Here is a 20,284-nt window from a genome sequence, read left to right as displayed (position 1 = left end):
CCTGAAAAGCTGCAATTACATTGGCATTGTAAGAATGGCATTGAAACATGTAAAATATCATGTATGAAACGAGATGCCAGTCCAGGTTCAATGCACGATACTGGATGCTTGGGGCTGGTGCACTGGGACGACCCAGAGGGATGGTATGGGGAGGGAGGAGGGAGGAGGGTTCAGGATGGGGAACACATGTATACCTGTGGTGGATTCATTTTGATATTTGGCAAAACTAATACAATTATGTAAAGTTTAAAAATAAAATAAAATTAATTAAAAAAAATTAAAAAAAAATAAACAGGATATCCTCCAGTTTAAAAAAAAAAAAAAGCTGCAATTACTAAAATACTTATAATTCCTTTCCATTAGGAATTCATGTTAGGAACACCTTCAGGAAAATTCATTCATGCATCTGTGCATTCATTCCTTTCCCCTCAGTGGCCATTTGGCCACATGATGCAAAGGGCTGACTCATTGGAAAATACCCTGATGCTGGGAAAGATTGAGGGCAGGAGAAGAAGGGGGAGACCGAGGATGAGATGGTTGGAAGGCATCACTAACTCAATGGCCATTAAATTAAGCAAACTCTGGGAGATGGTGAAGGACAGGGAAGCCTGGTACGCTGAAGTCCCTGGGATCGCAAAGAGTCAGACACAACTTAGCAGCTGAACAAAAACAAATGGCCATTTGAATGAGCTTATTCTGCCTGTTTGTGTGAACCTGCCTGCCAAAAAAGATGACTCACAAAATTTGGTGCTTAAGAACAATTGATCTCCTTAGATAGACTCAGTGCTGGGCTGGGACAGGTTGGACAACCAACTTGCTTAAAAAAACCAACAACTCTGATTTGCAAGGTTTGCCAGTTTCCCCAGTGTAAACACTGAAGTGGCTGAAATTAAGTACAAGGTGATGTCCCCGAAGGAGGATCAGGGGAGAAGTGTGTACAGTGGCCCTCATGAGTCCTGTGAGTCATATGAGCCAGCTGCAAATGCTCTGTACCCAAATCTCTCCCCCTTTCTCAGCTGATTTCTTATCTTCCTTTCTGTTTTGCTGATTTCTTTACCTCAACGTTTTCTTTCTTCTCTCTTCCTTGTCCCTGGTTTGAACTCTTCCCCTGATTTGCAGCTCTAACCTCATTTCTCACCTCTGGTCCTTTGGATTTATTGTATGTATATTCTCATTCCAGCATCTTGGGCTTCTAGTCTCCCGTTCTCAACTGTTGCTTTGGCCTGTGACATTTAAATGATCTGGTCAAGGTCACATGGCTAGTAAAGTGGCAAAGCTGGGACCTGAGCCCCAGGCTTTTAATCCAAAGCCTATGACTTTATCCAGAGTGCTAAACTTTAGGGGAGGTTACAAATGCCCCCAGGTACAGGAAGAAAATAGGAGCCCAGAAGGGGATCCAGGAGAGCTTTGCTAAAGAAATGGCATTTTGGGCTATTGAAATGGATTTTTAAGGGAAATGAAAAGCCTGCGTTGAGGCACAGAGGAAAGCAATTGTAGGTTGGGCTGTGGGTTTGAAGAGTATTATTTAAGGTGTGGTGAGCAAGTAAACTTGGTTAGAATTATTTGGTGGGGGTTGTTTAAAATACTGATTGCTGCATTTCCTCCAGGCCTCCTGAGTGTGACTCTTTGAGGCTTGGGGCCTCCGGATCTACTTTTAACAAGCTCTTCTGGAGTTTCCGATGTACTCTATAGTTTGAAAACCAAATGAAGCCATTAGATGGAACTAGCAGGACTGTAGGGGTAATCATTTGACAGTTTTATTCTTGTTTTCTGCTGTTTGTTCAAACCCATTCTAGAGCCCTGAGAGAGGTCCCAGGGAAGCGTCAGGATTTTCCTGGTCATTATTAGTCACTCAGTTCACCTCAAACCATGGAAAAGTCTTATTTTAGCATATTCCATGTAATATTCAAATTTCATTGAAAGATATTATTTATATGTTTAATTTTATTAAAATTTTAAATTTTAATTTAAAAACTTTATTTAAAGATTATTTTAAAGTGAAGTGACAGCCTCTGTCTTCCTGTTCCAAGGGCATGCTCAACAAGGTGACTTCAAATTTTCGAGCTATGTTGGATGGATGGAGAGGGTGTCAGGTGTAGAGAAATTCTTAATTTTACTTTAGTGCTACATTCTAGAGAAAAACCTGTTGTGATTTCTGGATCCCCAAAGTGGTCTTCATGTGTCCTGCTCCTGTGTTCTTCATTTGTCCTGCTACTCAGCTTTTATGTTGGGTTTTCAATTTAGTATTCATGATTTAAATTTCAAGAATTCTGCTTATTTTTATTGTTGGCAGTCTAATTTTGATTTGAGAATGTAATATCTACTCAAATATTTCTTAGTGTGTCAACTATACTTGTTTTAGAATTCTCTTCTGATTTTCTTGTATTAACTCTATTTCATTTGGGGTTAGTTCCTTTGTTTATTTAGCCTCATACCTCTCTTTCCCTAACACAACATCTTTTATGGTGTTTGCTTGAACTATTTGGTTGGGTTCTGTTAGCACAGTTGAAAATCACTGTAGCTCAGGCAGTGAATGTGGATTGTGATTAAAAGGCATTTGGTGTGACATGGGTTTTTATTTGAAGAATTCAGAAAGTGCTTATGCTCTGAATATGTAGACTCCTTGTCTATTGGGCCAATTGGAAGGAGCTTGGGGACGCTGATCTGCTTCTCTCTCAAACCCCAATCCTTCTTCATGGAATTCTCCTATGGCAGATCCCCTACTGTATTAAGATTTTTCTTTTACCAGGACAATCAGTAATACATGGATCATTTGATATATAACCTAATGACCATAAATATTAGGTTAACAGATCAAAGGATAAAAAATACTTAATTTAGATAAATGAAAAATAGATAATCAATACATTTGAAAATCCAATGCTGATTTTTAAACATTTGGTTGCATAACAATAAAGATACATATACTTAACATAAAATAAGTAAAACTGGTACACATTTACACCTATAGCAAAAAGAAAGCAAGCCAGTGTTCACATAATTGTGAGATGTTAAAAAATTTCCTCTAAAGTAAGGAGTAAAATGAGGCAAATAATGCATGTTGTGATATAAAATTCAAACATTACAGAAAAATATAATGAAAGTTGAAAGCCTCTTCCTCCATAATACACACTCTTGAAATAACCAATATGAATAGCTTGATGCGTTTTTTCTCTGAATTTATTTTCCTAAGCAAATACTGCAATTTATGATGTATTTTTGGATGGATCACAAAATGGGATCAAAGACTAGCTGATACATTTACTGTTGTTTAGTCACTCAGTCATGTGACCCATGGACTGTAGCTCACCAGGCTTCTCTGTCCATGGGATTTCCCAGGCAAGAATACTGGAGTGGATTGCTGTTTCTTTCTCCATGGGATCTTCCTGACCCAGGGACTATACCCACATCTCCTGCATTGGCAGGCGGATTCTTTATCACTGAGACACCTGAGAAGCCCTAGTCAATATATTTAGATAGGTGTATAAAGTAACATGGACTTCCTTGGTAGCTCAGCTGGTAAAGAATCCTCCTGCAATGCAGGAGATATGGGTCTGGTCCCCTGGATCAGGAAGATCCCCTGGAGGAGGGCATGGCAACCCACCCCAGTGTTCTTGCCTGGAGAATCTGCATGGACAGAGGAGCCTGGCATGCTACAGTCCATGGGGTCACAAAGAGTTGGACATAACTGAGTGACTAAGCACAGCACATCAAGTAACACAGCAATTTTAACTGAGGACACAAACTTGTAATTTACAGATGTTTCAGTGATCTATTGATGTGTACAAACTACCCCAAGACTCAGTGGCCTAGGACAACAACCATTTCATTTGTTCAAAATTCTGCCGATTGTGGTGGCTCCTCCCTTTCTCCACACCCTCCCTCCACCTGCAACCATGTGTGTCTCTCTCCCTGGCCTTTCCATGTGATCTCTCCAACAGATGAACCAGATTCTTACAAGATGGGTGTGAGCTCTCAAATACATGAAAGTAGAATCTTCTAGGCTTCCTTAAATCTTGGCCCAGTGTCACTTCCCCTATAGTCTATTGATTAAAAGCAGCTCATAACTTAGAGCTGATTCACGTTATTGTACAGCAGAAACCAACACAACATTGTAATGCAATTAACCTCCAATTAAAAATAAATTAAAAAAAAGAAAGTAAAATGGACTAATTTCCAAATGAATCTTTAGCAAAACATTTATGTGTTTAAGTTACAGTTTTTAATGGCTGTCTGGGGAGGCCTTACAAACAGCTGTGAAAAGAAGAGAAGCGAAAAGCAAAGGAGAAAAGGAAAGATATAAGCATCTGAATGCAGAGTTCCAAAGAATAGCAAGAAGAGATAAGAAAGCCTTCTTCAGCGATCAATGCAAAGAAATAGAGGAAAACAACAGAATGGGAAAGACTAGAGATCTCTTCAAGAAAATGAGAGATACCAAAGCAACATTTCATGCAAAGATGGGCTCGATAAAGAACAGAAATGGTATGGACCTAACAGATGCAGAAGATATTAAGAAGAGATGGCAAGAATACACAGAAGAACTGTACAAAAAAGATCTTCATGACCCAGATAATCATGATGGTGTGATCACTGACCTAGAGCCAGACATCATGGAATGTGAAGTCAAGTGGGCCTTAGAAAGCATCACTTTCTAACAAAGCTAGTGGAGGTGATAGAATTCCAGTTGAGCTATTCAAATCCTGAAAGATGATGCTATGAAAGTGCTGCACTCTATATACCAGCAAATTTGGAAAACTCAGCAGTGGCCACAGGACTGGAAAAGGTCAGTTTTCATTCCATTCCCAAAGAAAGGCAATGCCAAAGAATGCTCAAACTACCGTACAATTGCACTCATCTCACACGCTAGTAAAGTAATGCTTAAAATTCTCCAAGCCAGGCTTCAGCAATATGTGAACGGTGAACTTCCCAATGTTCAAGCTGGTTTTAGAAAAGGCAGAGGAACCAGAGATCAAATTGCCAACATCCGCTGGATCATGGAAAAAGCAAGAGAGTTCCAGAAAAACATCCATTTTGCTTTATTGACTATGCCAAAGCCTTTGACTGTGTGGTTCACAATAAACTGGAAAATTCTGAAAGAAATGGGAATACCAGACCACCTGATCTGCCTCTTGAGAAATTTGTATGCAGGTCAGGAAGCAACAGTTAGAACTGGACATGGAACAACAGACTGGTTCCCAATAGGAAAAGGAGTACGTCAAGGCTGTATATTGTCACCCTGTTTATTTAACTTATATGCAGAGTACATCATGAGAAACACTGGATTGGAAGAAACACAAGCTGGAATCAAGATTGCCGGGAGAATTATCAGTAACCTCAGATATGCAGCTGACACCACCCTTATGGCAGAAAGTGAAGAGGAACTCAAAAGCCTCTTGATGAAAGTGAAAGTGAAAAGTGAAAAAGTTGGCTTAAAGCTCAACATTCAGAAAACGAAGATCATGGCATCTGGTCCCATCACTTCATGGGAAGTAGATGGGGAAACAGTGGAAACAGTGTCAGACTTTATTTTTCTGGGCTCCAAAATCACTACAGATGGTGACTGCAGCCATGAAATTAAAAGACGCTTACTCCTTGGAAGGAAAGTTATGACCAACCTAGATAGCATATTCAAAAGCAGAGACGTTACTTTGCCAACAAAGGCTCGTCTAGTCAAGGCTATGGTTTTTCCAGTAGTCATGTATGGATGTGAGAGTTGGACTGTGAAGAAGGCTGAGCGCCGAAGAATTGATGCTTTTAAACTGTGGTGTTGGAGAAGACTCTTGAGAGTCCCTTGGACTGCAAGGAGGTCCAACCAGTCCATTCTAAAGGAGATCAGCCCTGGGATTTCTTTGGAAGGAATGATGCTAAAGCTGAAACTCCAGTACTTTGGCCGCCTCACATGAAGAGTTGACTCATTGGAAAAGACTCTGATGCTGGGAGGGATTGGGGGCAGGAGGAGAAGGGGACGCCAGAGGATGAGATGGCTGGATGGCATCACTGACTTGATGGACATGAGTCTGAGTGAACTCTAGGAGTTGGTGATGGACAGGGAGGCCTGGCGTGCTGCGATTCATGGGGTCACAAAGAGTTGGACACGACTGAGCAACTGATCTGATCTGATCTGGTATCTCTTTTGGGACCTAATTATTGCTTTATTAATTTATAGCATTTTGGTATTTTATAAACATGTTTCCCTACATTCACAGTATTTATATGTCAATAAAGATAAAAAGCATCAAAAACAAACAAACAAACAAACAAAACAGATCACAGGCCTTGCCCAGAATCAAGGGCAATGGACTGACTACACAAGTGTGTAAATACTGGAAGGTATGGTTTATAGGGACCATGATTTAACAGATGACAATTACATGACATGACTTTAGTTACAGACAACCCAAAAGAATCAACTTAAAAGTGATTAGGAACAATAGGGGAGTTCAGTCAAATTATTGGTAATAGGACAGATAAACCAATTAAATACCTAAAACAGTGTTACAAAGTTTAATGACATCAAGGATGGTATCTGTAATACCTCTGATAATTTATTTCATGAGTATTTATTTAGCCACTACCACATAGTGAGTATTATACTAGGCCCTGTCTTTACAGAGGTACACAGAATAGACACAGATTTAACCATCGTGAGGCTTATAGTCTAGAGAAGAACATACATTAAGCAAAGTCCCTGATATAGGAACTTATATCCTATATCAAGTCCTGGATATAGGAAAGAACTTAGTGCATTAATGTATTATTGCTGTGATGAATGCTGTGTAACAATCCCAAAATCTTAGTGGCTTGAAACAGCAAATTGTTCTGCTCAAGGGTATTCAGGTTGCTTAGGACAAAACAATTTTAGTGTAAGGGATGGGCTCAGATCTGCTGCACTTGTCTCTCAATCTGCGACCAGCAGCTAATCACAGTGTACTGTTCTGTCAACTTGCAGGGGGACAAGCCAAACCATGCCCTCACTTAAAGCCTCTGTTTGCATCATATACTTGCATTCCATTGGCCAAAGTGAATCACATGGCAAGTCCAATATCAATGGGACAAAGTTATATAATTCTCTTACATGGATGAAGTGAAGAATTAGAAATAATAATATATCAACCACAATCAATAATTTGAAGAACTGCAGTTAGTCCAATGGCTCAGAAGCAGAGTGGTGGGATATCTGGCCAAAGAGCTGGTTAGGGACCAGATCATTTAGGACTTTGTTGGTCTTGCTAAAGACATTGAATTGCAGTAAGTGCAATGCAAAGCCATTGTAGATTTTTAAGCATGAGAGTGATATGATGAGTTTACCTTTAAAAAAGTGCTGCCATGAAAAGAATGGATTGGAGGAAGAAAGGAGAGGACATGGAGAAAGCAGTTTTGAAGTCATTGAAATGAGTAAAGATGGTGGCGGGGCTTGGACAAAGAGAGTGATAGTGTAAAGAGAAGTCAGCAGGTTTGTGATATATTTTAGAAATAGAATGGTTAGACTTGGTCATGAGTTGGATGTGAGGTTGAGGGAGACTCAGATGCCTGACAGTTGCAACAGGTGAATACACGTGCCTTAATTAGCACTGGGGATGACCTGGTGAAGGAACAGATTTCAGGAGGTAGATTAAAAGTTTAGTTTGGGATATACCTGTTTCCATATACTTGTGAGACAATGCTCATAAAATATCTACAGATAAACTTAACAAGCAATGTGAAGGATCCATATGAATAAAACTATAAACCTCTATTGAGGGCCATAAAAGAAGAGATTTGAATTAATGGAGTGTCAAACCTTGCACTTGGATAGGAAGACTCAAAATTGTAAAGATGTCAATTTTCACTAAAGAAATCTATAAATTCAATGCAACTTCAATCAGAATTTCAATAGTGTTTTTTCTTGAAACTTGTGGCAATTACCAGGAACATTCTCTAAAAGAAGTGTAATGAGAAATAACCTGTTCCATCATGTATTAAAATACATTATAAAGCAATAAAATTTATAACAGCAATATATAGACAAGAGAAATAGATTGATAGCTCTATGGCATTGACTGAAGTATGGAAATATAGATCTAAGAACAGATGAAGATTTAGTATATTATGAGGATAGCATTTCCAAGTGGGGGAGAAAAGTCATATTATTCAAAGAAAACCTTAAAGACAACTGGATAGGTATTTAGAGGGAAAAAAATAAAGCAGCATTCGCAAAACTCTCCTTCTCTTTTTATCTGCTATGTGCTATTCCATAGTTTCCATATAGCATAGTTTAGTAAGTTATATTCATATTGATGTACTTTTAGGTTTTCTTCTTTTTTTGTTATAAACAATAGTATGAAAAGAAAATTTTTATATTTTCTCTTTGGACAAATGTACAAATGTGTGAATCCTCCTCTAGGATAGATTCCAAGATGTGAAACTGATGGACTGCTATTTCCCTTTGAAATCTTAAACTACACTCCATCAGAAGTGGGCAAGAAAACAAAGCCAAAATGAACCTACATATAAAACAGATGTATCAAGTTAATAAAAAATGAAAGCAGAAACAAATGAAACAAGAAAAAAAAAAAACAAACAAACAGTTGAGATGATCAGGAAAACCCAAAGCTAGATTTTTTGAAAGACTGAAAAAACCACACAAACTTTCTGAAAGTATGATCACGGCAAAGAGAGAGAACACACACAGTGTTAGGAAAGATGCAGGATGGATACAGGGGAGGTTTTTAAAATTAGGAGACTACTTTGTATAGCAGCTTTACAGAAGTCAGGAGGTGAGATAAAAACTGCATGTAACAAAAATTGTCATTAACATTTTTTTTTGTAAGTTGTGCTCATATTGGAGACAGATATGCTTTTGCAAAAATCTAATATTTTTCCTCACTTTTGAATCTCATCCCTGCTTATTTGATTAGTGGCCAACTTATATGAAAAACGCCTTTGGACTTCCCTGTTGGTCCAGTGGTTAAGAACTCACCTGCCAATGCAGAGAACATGGGTTTGATCTCTGGTCCAGGAAGATTCCACATGCTGCAAAGCAACTAAGCCCATGAGCCACAACTGCTGAAGCCTGCTGCTTAGAGCCCGTGCTCCCCAATAAGTGAAGCCACTACAGTGAGAAACCTGCATGTGGCACCTAGAGAGTACTTCCCACTTGCTACAACCAGAGAAAGCCTGTGCATAGCAACAAAGAACCAGTGTAACCAAAAATAAGTAAATAACTTAAAAAAATACCTTTAACCTGTAGAATCATGCTTGGAGTGGGGAAATACTCAAATGTAGAAACAGACTGGCTGCATGAACAGTAGAGTCACATCATTATCAGGTGAGGCATAGCCTCTATAATTAGAATAACCAGAGGTATTGTCCACACAGTTTAAACTATCAGGCTCCCTCTTTTCTTTAAAAAATAAAAAAATTGGGGCATGTATAGTTGAATTCACATATGTTGAATGCATGTTTGATATGATTCAACTATATAACTATATATCTTTATATCAACTATTCAACTATATAACTATTCAACTATATAACTTTATATCAACTCATTTGAAAACATAGATGAATGGGCTAAAAATCTCGGGGAAAAATATAAATTCTCAAAAATTGGCCCAAGAAGACCAACAGAAACACCCACTAAAATAGAAAAGATAGTTAGAGGTCCATCTACCAACCAGCTCTCCCTCCTTATCATCTTGGACACAAGTCCTTTGTAGTTATATAGGCAAGTTCTGGGGCTTCCCTGATGGCTCAGCAGGTAAGGAATCCACTTGCAATGCAGGAAATGCAGGGGACACGGGTTTAATCCTTGGGTTGGGAATTCCGATCCCCTGGAGGAGGGCATCACAAGCCACTTCAGTATTCTCACCTGGAGAATCCCATGGACAGAGGAACCTGGTGGGCTACAGTTCATGGGGTTGCAAAGAGTAGCTCAGCTGGTAAAGAATCCACCTGCAATGAAGGAGATCTGGGTTTAATTCCTGGGTTGGGAAGATCCCCTGGAGAAGGGAAAGGCTACCCACTCCAGTATTCTGGCCTGGAGAATTCCATGGACTGTATAGTCCATGGGGTCACAAAGGTGAATCCGACATGACTGAGTGACTTTCACACAAAGTGACTTGGGCTCCAAAATCACTGAAAATGGTGACTGCAGCCATGAAATTAAAAGATGCTTGCTTCTTGGAAAAAAAAGCTATGGCCAACCTAGACAGCATATTAAAAAGCAGAGACATTACTTTGCCTACAAAGGTCCATCTAATCAAAGCTATGCTTTTTCCAGTAGTCATGTACGGATGTGAGAGTTGGACCATAAAGAAGGCTGAGCACCAAAGAATTGATGCTTTTGAACTGTGGTGTTGGAGAAGACTCTTGAGAGTCCCTTGGACTGCAAAGAGATCAAATCAGTCAATCCTAAAGGAAATCAACCCTGAATATTCACTGGAAGGATTCATGCTGAATCTGAAGCTCCAAAACTTTGGCCACCTGATGCGAAGAACTGACTCATTGGAAAACACCTTGATGCTGAGAAATATTGAAGACAGGAAGAGAAAGGGATGACAGAGGATGATGAGATGGTTGGATGGCATCACCAACTCAGTGGACATGAGTTTGAGCAAGCTCCGGGGGTTGGTGATGGACAGGGAGGTCTGGCGTGCTGCAGTCCATGGGGTTGCAAAGAGTCAGACACACCTGAGTGACTGAAATGACTGAAAGTGACTGAGCACACAGGCAAGTTCTGCCAAGTGTCAGGGAAGAGCTCACTGACATATTTTAGAACATAGAAGAAATATGGGGACCCTCCAATCTTATTTTGTAAGGCTATCCTATCAAGACAAGAAAATGCAATTATGGGCTGATATCACTTATGAATATAGAGGTAAAAACTATAAAAAATAAACTAGAAAATTGAATCTAATGGTATATTTTAAAAGTTCATCTTGATTAACCAAGATTTATTTGAGAAATTCAAGTTTGGGGATGAATGTTACTATCAATATAACTTACTGTATGTACTGATTAGAGGAGAAAATCATTCATTGGATACTGGGAAGACATTTGCTAAAATGCAACATCTTTTCATGATCAAAAACTCTAGAAATAGAAGGAATATTCACATAAGTATACAGGAAATATACTTAATGGTGAATCTTTAGAAACATTGTCATTAAGCAACACATGGATGCCTGCTTTAGCTACTGATAATTACAATTCTAGTGAGAACCTGGCCAATGCAATATGAGAGAGAGAAATATTGGACATGAATATAGAATTTATAGAATGGTATTATTAGAAACACGAAAACACTGTCTCTCCATCTCCCTTGCTGTCAGTAACACTTAAAAGAGCACATAAAAAAATACTAGATTTATTCTTCTATCAGTTAAATGTAAGGATTATCTCTACAAAGATACATATACATTATGGTGAACTAATGCAGTTTGTTTAACCAGGTCCTCACTGATGAATTTTGGGTTTCTTTTGTTTCTTTACTATTGTATCTGAGGGATGCATTTCCAGATTTTTGCATTGCTAGATTAAAAACAGCCCAGATGTCTTTCAACAGGTAAATGAATAAGCCAACGGTGGTTTGCTTTGCATTCCAAACCAAGGCACATATCAGCAATAAAAAAGGATATTGGTACACATTACATCTTGGATGTAACTAAGGAATTATGTTGAATGAAAAGAGCCAATCCTAAAAGACTACATAATGTATCATTCCCTTTACAGACAGATTAGTGATTACAGTGGTTTAGGGATGGGATGGGGGTAGGGTGGGTAGAGGGTGGGAGGTAGGTGGGAGTGGTTATAAAAAGGCAAAGGGGGAAAAAAGCTGGTTAATACTACAAATATCATCAAATCTAAGAAACTTGAATATTATTTTTATTCATACAAAAGCAGAGAGGGGTTTCCCTGATGGTCCTGGGACTGGGACTCTGTGCTCCCAGTGCTGGGGCCCAAGTTTGATCCCTGATTAGAGAACTGGATCCCACATGCTGCAACTAAGACCCGGCCCAGCCAAATAAATAAATATTTTTTGAAAAAGCAAAGATAATAATTCTTTTGGTGACGGAGCTGTTCATTGTTTTGACTGTGGTGGTGGATATATGAACCTGAATGTGGTAAAATTTTATAGGACTAAATACACACACATATATACATGCGTATATATACACTAAATATATATAGACTAAATACACACGCAAATAAGTACAAGTGGGAAATCTGTATAAGATGAATGGATGGAGTCTTTGTCAATATCTTAACTGCGATATTGTACTATGTAGCTTTTCAAAGTGTTATCAATGGGGAAACCGAATAGAGATTACATAGGATCTCTGTGTACTATTTCTTTATTTCTTTGGCTGCACCGTGTCTTAGTTGTGACATGAGTGATCTTTCAGTTGTGACATACAAACTCTTAATTGTGGCATGTAGAATCTAGTTCCCTGATCAGGGATCGAACCTGAGCCCCTTGAATTGGGAGCACAGAGTCTTAGCCACTGGACCATCAGGGAAGTCCCTGTGTACTATTTCTTACAGCTATAATTTACAATATTATTACAACTATTATTTCTTAAAATTATCTCAAAATATAAATAAAATTTTAAAAAATCACTTCAAGTTAAAGAAGGTATATATACTCTTCAATTTTTATATTTTTCTTGTATTGCCCTCCTGAGGTGCTGCTTCAGTGTGTACTCCTAACCACAAAGCATGTGAAATTTCCTTTGTTGTTGTTCAGTCACTAAGTTGTGTCCGACTATGTGGTCCCATGGACCTTGTCCTTCCCTGTCTCCCTGAGTTTGCCCAAATTCTGCTTGGTGGGTTCTATTTTTACTCTCCCATTAAAGATGTGAAAACTGAAGCTTAAGAAAGACTTAGCCATTTGCTTAAAGTCAGAATCCAGGCTTAAACCCAAGCTCTTTGGTGCTTAAGGCTATGCTCTTATCATTCTATTAAATTGTCACTCTGCTTGGTTAAAATAGCATTATTTTAAATTATTATACATTATTAAATTAACATTATCTACATGCTATTTATAAGAGAAAAGCCAAGGCAAAAATATATACATAAAATCTGAAAATAAAGGGTTGGAAATGATAACAAAAATGAAAGGAGACAGGGACCATACTATTAATATCTGGGTTACGTGATGCACACAAAGCAACTTTGAAAACAGTGCATATGATATAATTCTGTTTATGTCAACAAAAATTAACGTGTGTGTTGATGATGTGGAATTAGTGGTGGCATGTAGTGGGTATGCATATAGATTGTTGAAGTTATTGTATGGTGTTATTTTATTTGTGTAATTAAAAATGATTTTTTAAAAAATATAAGGAACAAACATGATTCCTGATCTTTAGGAGTTAATATGTTTAGCTAGGGAATAGGTAGGGGCCCAACTGTTTGTAATGTAAACCAAAAGAGAAACTAGGAAGAGAGGTTATGTGCCTTGTAGGATGAATACAAAACTAAGCCTTAAAAGTGGCGATAAACTGAGGTGTCATCAAGCACTTTCTCCCATCAAATGGTTTGATAATTCTCCCTTCCCATTGAGGATTGAGAAAGGGGGAGATCAGGAGGCAATATACAAAAAGGACAGTGTCAGCCACGTGTCTCTGTTTCAAAACAAAGAGATGTTTTTGATCAGAAAGAAAAATGAAAAAACAAAAACAGCTCAACTTCTCTTGTTTCATCCAAACTTGGTTGTCCATCCCTTCACAGTTACCAAGACAACAGCAGCGCTCCTCCTTCTTTTGGATCTGTTTCCAAGCTGAGAACAATAAATATAAAAGATCAGAAAGAGGGAAAAGCAACGAGTCATTCAAGGCATTCGAATTATTCACCCTGGAGAAGAGAATGCTAGGAGGTGCCAATTATATTGTTTTGGTCTATTAAAGGTTACTACGATGTAAGTAGTTTTCTGCTGGGGCCCAAGATAAAGTCAGATTTAACTAGAAGGAATAGCTTTAGGGGAAAAGTTCCTGGTAGAAAGTTCTGTGGGGCTGCTTTTCCTCTTTCAAAGTAGATTTATGGGGAGGCACTGGAATCTTGTATACTGCAGTGGTTGTCATCATTTTGAAAAATTCTTGATTGGTAAAAACACCATACCACAACAACAGCACACACCGGCCACACAGTACTTCGGTTCAGTTCAGTTCAGTTGCTCAGTCGTGTCCGACTCCTTGCGACCCCATGAATCTCAGCACGCCAGGTCTCCCTGTCCATCACCAACTCCCGGAGTTCACTCAGACTCATGTCCATCGAGTCAGTGATGCCATCCAGCCATCTCATCCTCTGTCGTCCCCTTCTCCTCCTGTCCCCAATCCCTCCCAGCATCAGAGTATTTTCCAATGAGTCAACTCTTCGCATGAGGTGGCCAAAGTACTGGAGTTTCAGCTTTAGCATCATTCCTTCCAAAGAAATCCCAGGGCTGATCTCCTTCAGAATGGACTGGTTGGATCTCCTTGCAGTCCAAGGGACTCTCAAGAGTCTTCTCCAACACCACAGTTCAAAAGCATCAATTCTTCGGTGCTCAGCTTTCTGCACAGTCCAACTCTCACATCCATGCATGACCACTGGAAAAACCATAGCCTTGACTAGACGGACCTTTGTTGACAAAGTAATGTCTCTGCTTCTGAATATGCTGTTGAGGTTGGTCATAACTTTCCTTCCAAGGAGTAAGCATCTTTTAATTTCATGGCTGCAATCACCATCTGCAGTGATTTTTGAGCCCCCCAAAATAAAGTGTGACACTGTTTCCACTGTTTCCCCATCTTTTCCCCATGAAGTGATTACTCTGTGAGTTTTTATATTTAAGTATAAAATACCACTCAGAGTTTTATGTTTATTATCTCGATTAATACTTGAGACAGTCCTAGAGGAAGAGACCATTATTATTCCCATTTTATTGACAAGAAAACAGAAAGAAGAGGGAGGGGATATATGTATACATATAGCTGATTCACATTGTTGTACATCAGAAGCTAACACAACGTTGTAAAACAATTATACTCCAATTTAAAAATTAATAAAAAAAAAACAGAGAGTTGGAGAACTTAGCAACTTGCCTGAGGTCACACAGTTGATGAATGGCAGAGTCGGTATCTGAATGCAGGAAATATATTCTTAACCCGGAATGGTTTCTCATGATAGATAATTTCTCTCTTGAAATCCAATTCTGTTGGGCTCTTGGAAGGAATCCTGTAAAGTCCTTGCAGACTTAGGTTCTAATCTTACTTATTCATTCATTGAGTCATTTGTTAATAACTATTTATTGAATGCCTACTATACGCAATCCCTAGGTAGGCACTGGGGATGCAGAGGAGAGCAGGATGGACCACGGTCTCTCATGGCTTATAGTCTAGGAAAATACCGCAGACCAAACAAATGAATATGATGATTTCAAGTCCTAGTAAATGCTATGAAGGAAACAAACTGGGCAATGATATATGGAATATAGGGTGGAGAGTGGAAGACAGGCTGCTTTAGGAAGGTCGATTGGGGAAGACCTTTCTAAGGAGGTGATGATTTGAGTTGAGATCTGGGTGATAGGAAGGAGCCATGTGCAGACCTGGGAGAAGAACCTTTCAGCCAGAGGGGCAGCAAATATACATTTGGGAACAAGTTTAAAGGTCGGACAGTGGGGTTAGAACATAGTGAACCAGGGTAGGCTAGGCATTGGAGCCTGGAGGGGTAGCTATAGATGAGCTTGGTTTGAAAGGCAAGGCCACCACGTGGGGTTGTGGATCTGCTACTGTTATCTAGAAGGTGGAGGCCATGAATGCTGCAAAGCCTTTTACCATGTACAGGACAGCCCCCACCAAAAGAACTGTTGTGTTATTGTTATTCAGTCTGTAAGTCATATCTGACTCTTTGCACCCCCGTGGACTGCAGCACACCAGGCTCCTCATGTCCTTCACCAAATCCCAGAGTTTGCTCAAATTCACATCCATCGAGTCACTGATACTATCTAACCATCTCATCCTCTGCTTCCCCCTTTTCCTTTCCCTTCCATCTTTCCCAGCAAAAGAATCATCCTCCCCTAAGCGTCCAAAGTGTCAAGGTTGAGAAACCTTGATCTCTGTATATAAACCCTGACCTCTATATACAAGGGGCCATGAGTTTTAGCAAACTCCAGGAGATAGTGAAGGACAGGGAAGACTGGAATGCTGCAGTCCCTGGGGTCTCAAAGTGTTGGACACGACTGAGTGACTGTGCAACACGACCCAGTTACTCATCTCACCAAAATTTCTCCTCAGAGCACCACTGTAAAAACAAATAAGAGATGAAGAGATGATTGGTCTTATTTTGCAGAAACCAGATTATGCTGCATGAGAACTAACATTCCTCAGGAGCCAGAGTGAATCAGTTATTGAATAATTGCCTGGGAGCCTCCCAAGATCTAAGTCTGGGATCTCCCCAGCAGTTGAGGGAGATTAATAGAACTATTAATAAAATCACACCATGCTAAGGAAGGGGGCTATTTGAGCCTCCAAGGAGTGGCTGGGACCTTGGAAGATTATAACTCATGATGTTCACCAGTTTCTTCCCCGGTTGCCCTGAGACTGGTGTATGTCTCATTCCAGGTTCACGCTGGTCTGGCGTTACTGACAAACTTTGGAAAGGGCTGACATAGGTAAAATGCTTTGTTTTAAATATGTAGCTGTTTTCTTGGTATCTCTCCACAGGCTGGAAAAGGACTCATTCTTTTGAGGTAATCCGGAGCCAAATGAACTGAAACTTTTTTCAGAAGGAGGAGATGTGATGGTATGAGAGCAAAAGAAGACCGAAAGTAAAATTCCTTTTGTTTGATTTGATGGTGTGGGTGAGCAGCCTTGGGAACAGTGAACACACCTCCTCCTCTTGTTTGTGTGAGTGACTTTCCCGACTGAGACACAGTAACACCCAGAGGAAATCATCTAACTGTTATTGGTAATTAAATGGAGAATGTCAAGTCTCCCAGAGGACCATTGCTCATTGGAGAAGTGGAGAGCCATTTCTGTTTGCAGTTACTTACTGGTGGAAAATAAAATGAGCCCTGTTTTGATGAAGTGTCCTGGTGCTAGTGAAACATTCCATGAAGGGCATTGTCTCCAAGACTTACTGAATCCATTCTACTGAACCATAAAGCTAAGTTAAAAAAAAAAATCTTGACAGTTTATAGGGGAGAGAGAATGAGAGAGAGAGAGAGATTAACATGGACAAATAATTTTTCAAAGGCTTGCCATATGCCAAGTTTGGTTATATGGATGCAATGGTGAAACAAGGGGTCTTGGGCAATGACTTTGGATGTCTGAGCCATGCAGTTTCTGTCGTGTGCCCATGCTCAGTTGCTAAGTCGTGTCTGACTCTTGCGACCCATGGACTGTAGCCTGCCAGGCTCCTCTGTCCATGGGATTCTCCAGGCAAGAACCCTGGAGTGGGTTGCCATTTCCTCCTTCAGGGGGTTTTCTTGACCCAGGGATCAAACTCATATCTCCCGTGTCTCCTGCATTGCAGGCAGATTCTTTACTGCTGAGTTACCTAGGAAGCTCACAGTTTCTGTTACAACTACTCAGTTCTGTTGTCATAATGTCAACTTAAAGAAAAACACATAACATAATAATTGTGAATTTAAGTTTTTATTCATGATCTTACTGAGTACCACAGCCTGGGAGACAACTCTGAAGAACTGCTCTGAAGAGAGAAAGGAGAAGCTAGTTTATATGTGTTGTTGTTTTTTTTTGCTGAGAAATACATGCAGTCAAAAGTATTGTTGTTCAGTTGCTAAGTCGTGTCTGACTCTGCAACCCCATGAACTGCAGGACACCAGGCTTCCCCGTCCTTCCTTATCTCCCTGAGTTTGCTCAAACTCATGTCCATTGAGGCCATGATGCCATCCAACCATCTCATCCTCTGTCACCCCTTCTCTTGCCCTCAATCTTTCCCAGCATCAGGGTCTTTTCTAATGAGTCAGCTCTTTGCATCAGGTGGCCAAAGTATTGGAGCTTCAACTTCAGTATCAGTCCTTCCAATGAATATTCAAGGTTGGTTTCCTTTAGGATTGACTGGCTTAATCTCCTTGCTATCTAAGGGACTCTCAAGAGTCTTATCCAGCACCACAGTTCAAAAGCATCAATTTTTTAGGACTCAGCAAAAGTATATATCTTGGTAAAAGACTGAAAGTTGCTCAGTTGTGTCTGACTCTCTGCAACCCCATGGACCATAGTCCACCAGGCTTCTCTGTCCATGGGATTCTCCAGGAAAGAATACTAGAGTGGGTTGCCATGTCCTCCAAAAGCCTGGAGGCTTCCCTGTAAACAGCGAGTAAAGTAGGTGACTGAGGTGTAGAGTGTGTTCTATTCTCTATTGAGAGTCCTCAATAAGAGCTGTTTTTAAAAAAATGCAAGATGAATTATTAATAGTTCTAGAGATCTGCTATATGGTGTATTGCCTATTATCAGCAATATTATATTGTGCACTTAAAACTTGGTTAAGATGAAAATCTCATGCTCATGGTTCTTAATACACATACACACACAAGATTTGAAAGGCAGTAGATGGGTTGCTCAAATGTATACTGAAATCACTTGATACAGTGGCAGGATTTGGAATGGAGAGCAGAATGGTACACCCGGATAGTGAGAGAAGAGGGTGGCTACGAATGAGTAGGTAACTATGGTGTGAATGTAGGGAGAGTCAAATCTGGGCAACATTGTTGATTCCTCTCTTTTCCTCACTGTGCACACTAAGTCACTTCAGTCATGTCTGACTCTACAACCCTATGGACTGTAGCCCTCCAGGATCCTCTATCTGTGGGATTTTCCAGGCAAGAATACTTGGTGGGTTGCCGTGCCCTTCTCCAGGGGATCTTCCCAATCAAGGGATTGAACCCAAGTCTCTTACATCTTCTGCATTGGCAGGAGTTTTTTTTTTTTTTTTAAATACTGGCACCACCTGGGAAGCTCAAAAAGTACAGCTTTGAACGTGCTTGTGTAAGTTGCTTAGTTGCGTCCAACTCTTTGTGACCCCATGGACTGTAGTCTGCCAGGCTCCTCTGTCCATGGGATTCTCTAGGCAAGAGTACTGGAGTGGGTAGCCATACTCTTCTCCAGGGAATCTTCCTGACCCAGAGATCCAACCTGGGTCTCCTGCATTGCAGGCAGATTCTTTACTGTCTGAGCCACCAGGGAAGCTCCAGCTTTACCATTATGGTAACCAGCCAAAATCTAATTTTGACCCTGTTCAAACCATTACCCACACTATAGTGGATCTTTTTAAAATTATGAATCTTATCACAAAGACTTTTCAATGACTTTCAATTGCTCTTAGAATAAAATATTTGTCTGAAATTGTATTTGTGTTCAAAGTAGTTGATGTCCTTCCCTAGCAGAGGATTCTACTTCCCTACCTTTCTGATGATAAACTTGGTTATGTGACTGAAGGGATACCCGCCCCCCTCCCCCATGTAAGAGGATCATATGTTCCTACCTTATTGAACACAAAAGTGACTTGCTTTGGTTAGTGGAATGAGGGTCAACATGATATGTGTTATTTCTAAGCAGAAGGTTTAAGAGCTCTTTATTTTTCTCTCTTCCATTTTTATAAGGCTGGCATCAGCCCAGATAAAGGCTGATTCATCAGGCATGAAGGCAACATGAAGACAAGACCCACAATGGACATACAGCATGAGCTGAAAATAGATATCTGGCTGTTGTAAGCCATTGATATTTATTACTATGGCAAAATGTAATGTGATCTGTAAGGCTCTGAATGATTTAATGGTTTGGTCCAAGTTCTCCAGCGTATCTCTCAAACATTTCCCCCTTTACCTGAGTAACTGCTATTTTTCTTCCAGATCCCAGCTTAAATGTCACTTCCCCCAGAAAAGTCTTTTATAACTCTCCCTTCCCCCACAACATGGGACTAATTTAGATCACCTATTAGTCTACCTCGTAACATCTTGTCCATTTCCTCCATATCACTCAAACGCAGTCTGTAATATTTTCTGAGCATGATAATCTGCTTACCTCAGGAGAATGTAAGTTCAGAGGAAACAGAAATTATGTCTGTTGCCTGGTATACAGTAAGAACTCAATATTTTTTGATCAAAGGGGCAAATCTGACTCTAGATCACACATGAGTGAAGAAGCCAGAGATAGTCTGAGGTATCAAATGTAGAGAGATGAGTGGAAATAAAGAAGGATCCAGTGAAGACAGAAACAGGTTGTGAGAAGGGTGGTGCATGGAGAAGTGACCAAAGACAAATGGTCATGGGGAGAGTGTAACTAGGCAGGACCCTAGGAGGCCTTCC

General features: G+C 39.9%; 1 long non-coding RNA gene across 2 annotated transcripts in view; it reads left to right on the top strand.

Moving 5' to 3' along the window:
• Window positions 1-17,042, top strand: part of LOC113883443 — a 62,141-nt gene extending 45,099 nt beyond the window's left edge. For both annotated transcript variants that reach the window (XR_003508642.1, XR_003508643.1), the window contains exon 4: window positions 16,680-17,042. This is a non-coding gene — a long non-coding RNA (uncharacterized LOC113883443). The remainder of the gene's footprint in view (window positions 1-16,679) is intronic.
• The last annotated feature ends 3,242 nt before the right edge of the window (window positions 17,043-20,284 follow it).

The sequence above is a fragment of the Bos indicus x Bos taurus genome, chromosome 25 (genome assembly GCF_003369695.1).
Source record: "Bos indicus x Bos taurus breed Angus x Brahman F1 hybrid chromosome 25, Bos_hybrid_MaternalHap_v2.0, whole genome shotgun sequence".
Lineage (NCBI taxonomy): Eukaryota > Metazoa > Chordata > Mammalia > Artiodactyla > Bovidae > Bos > Bos indicus x Bos taurus.
The sequence above is the reverse complement of the archived record's forward strand: the minus strand, read 5'-3'. Positions and strand labels throughout refer to the sequence as shown.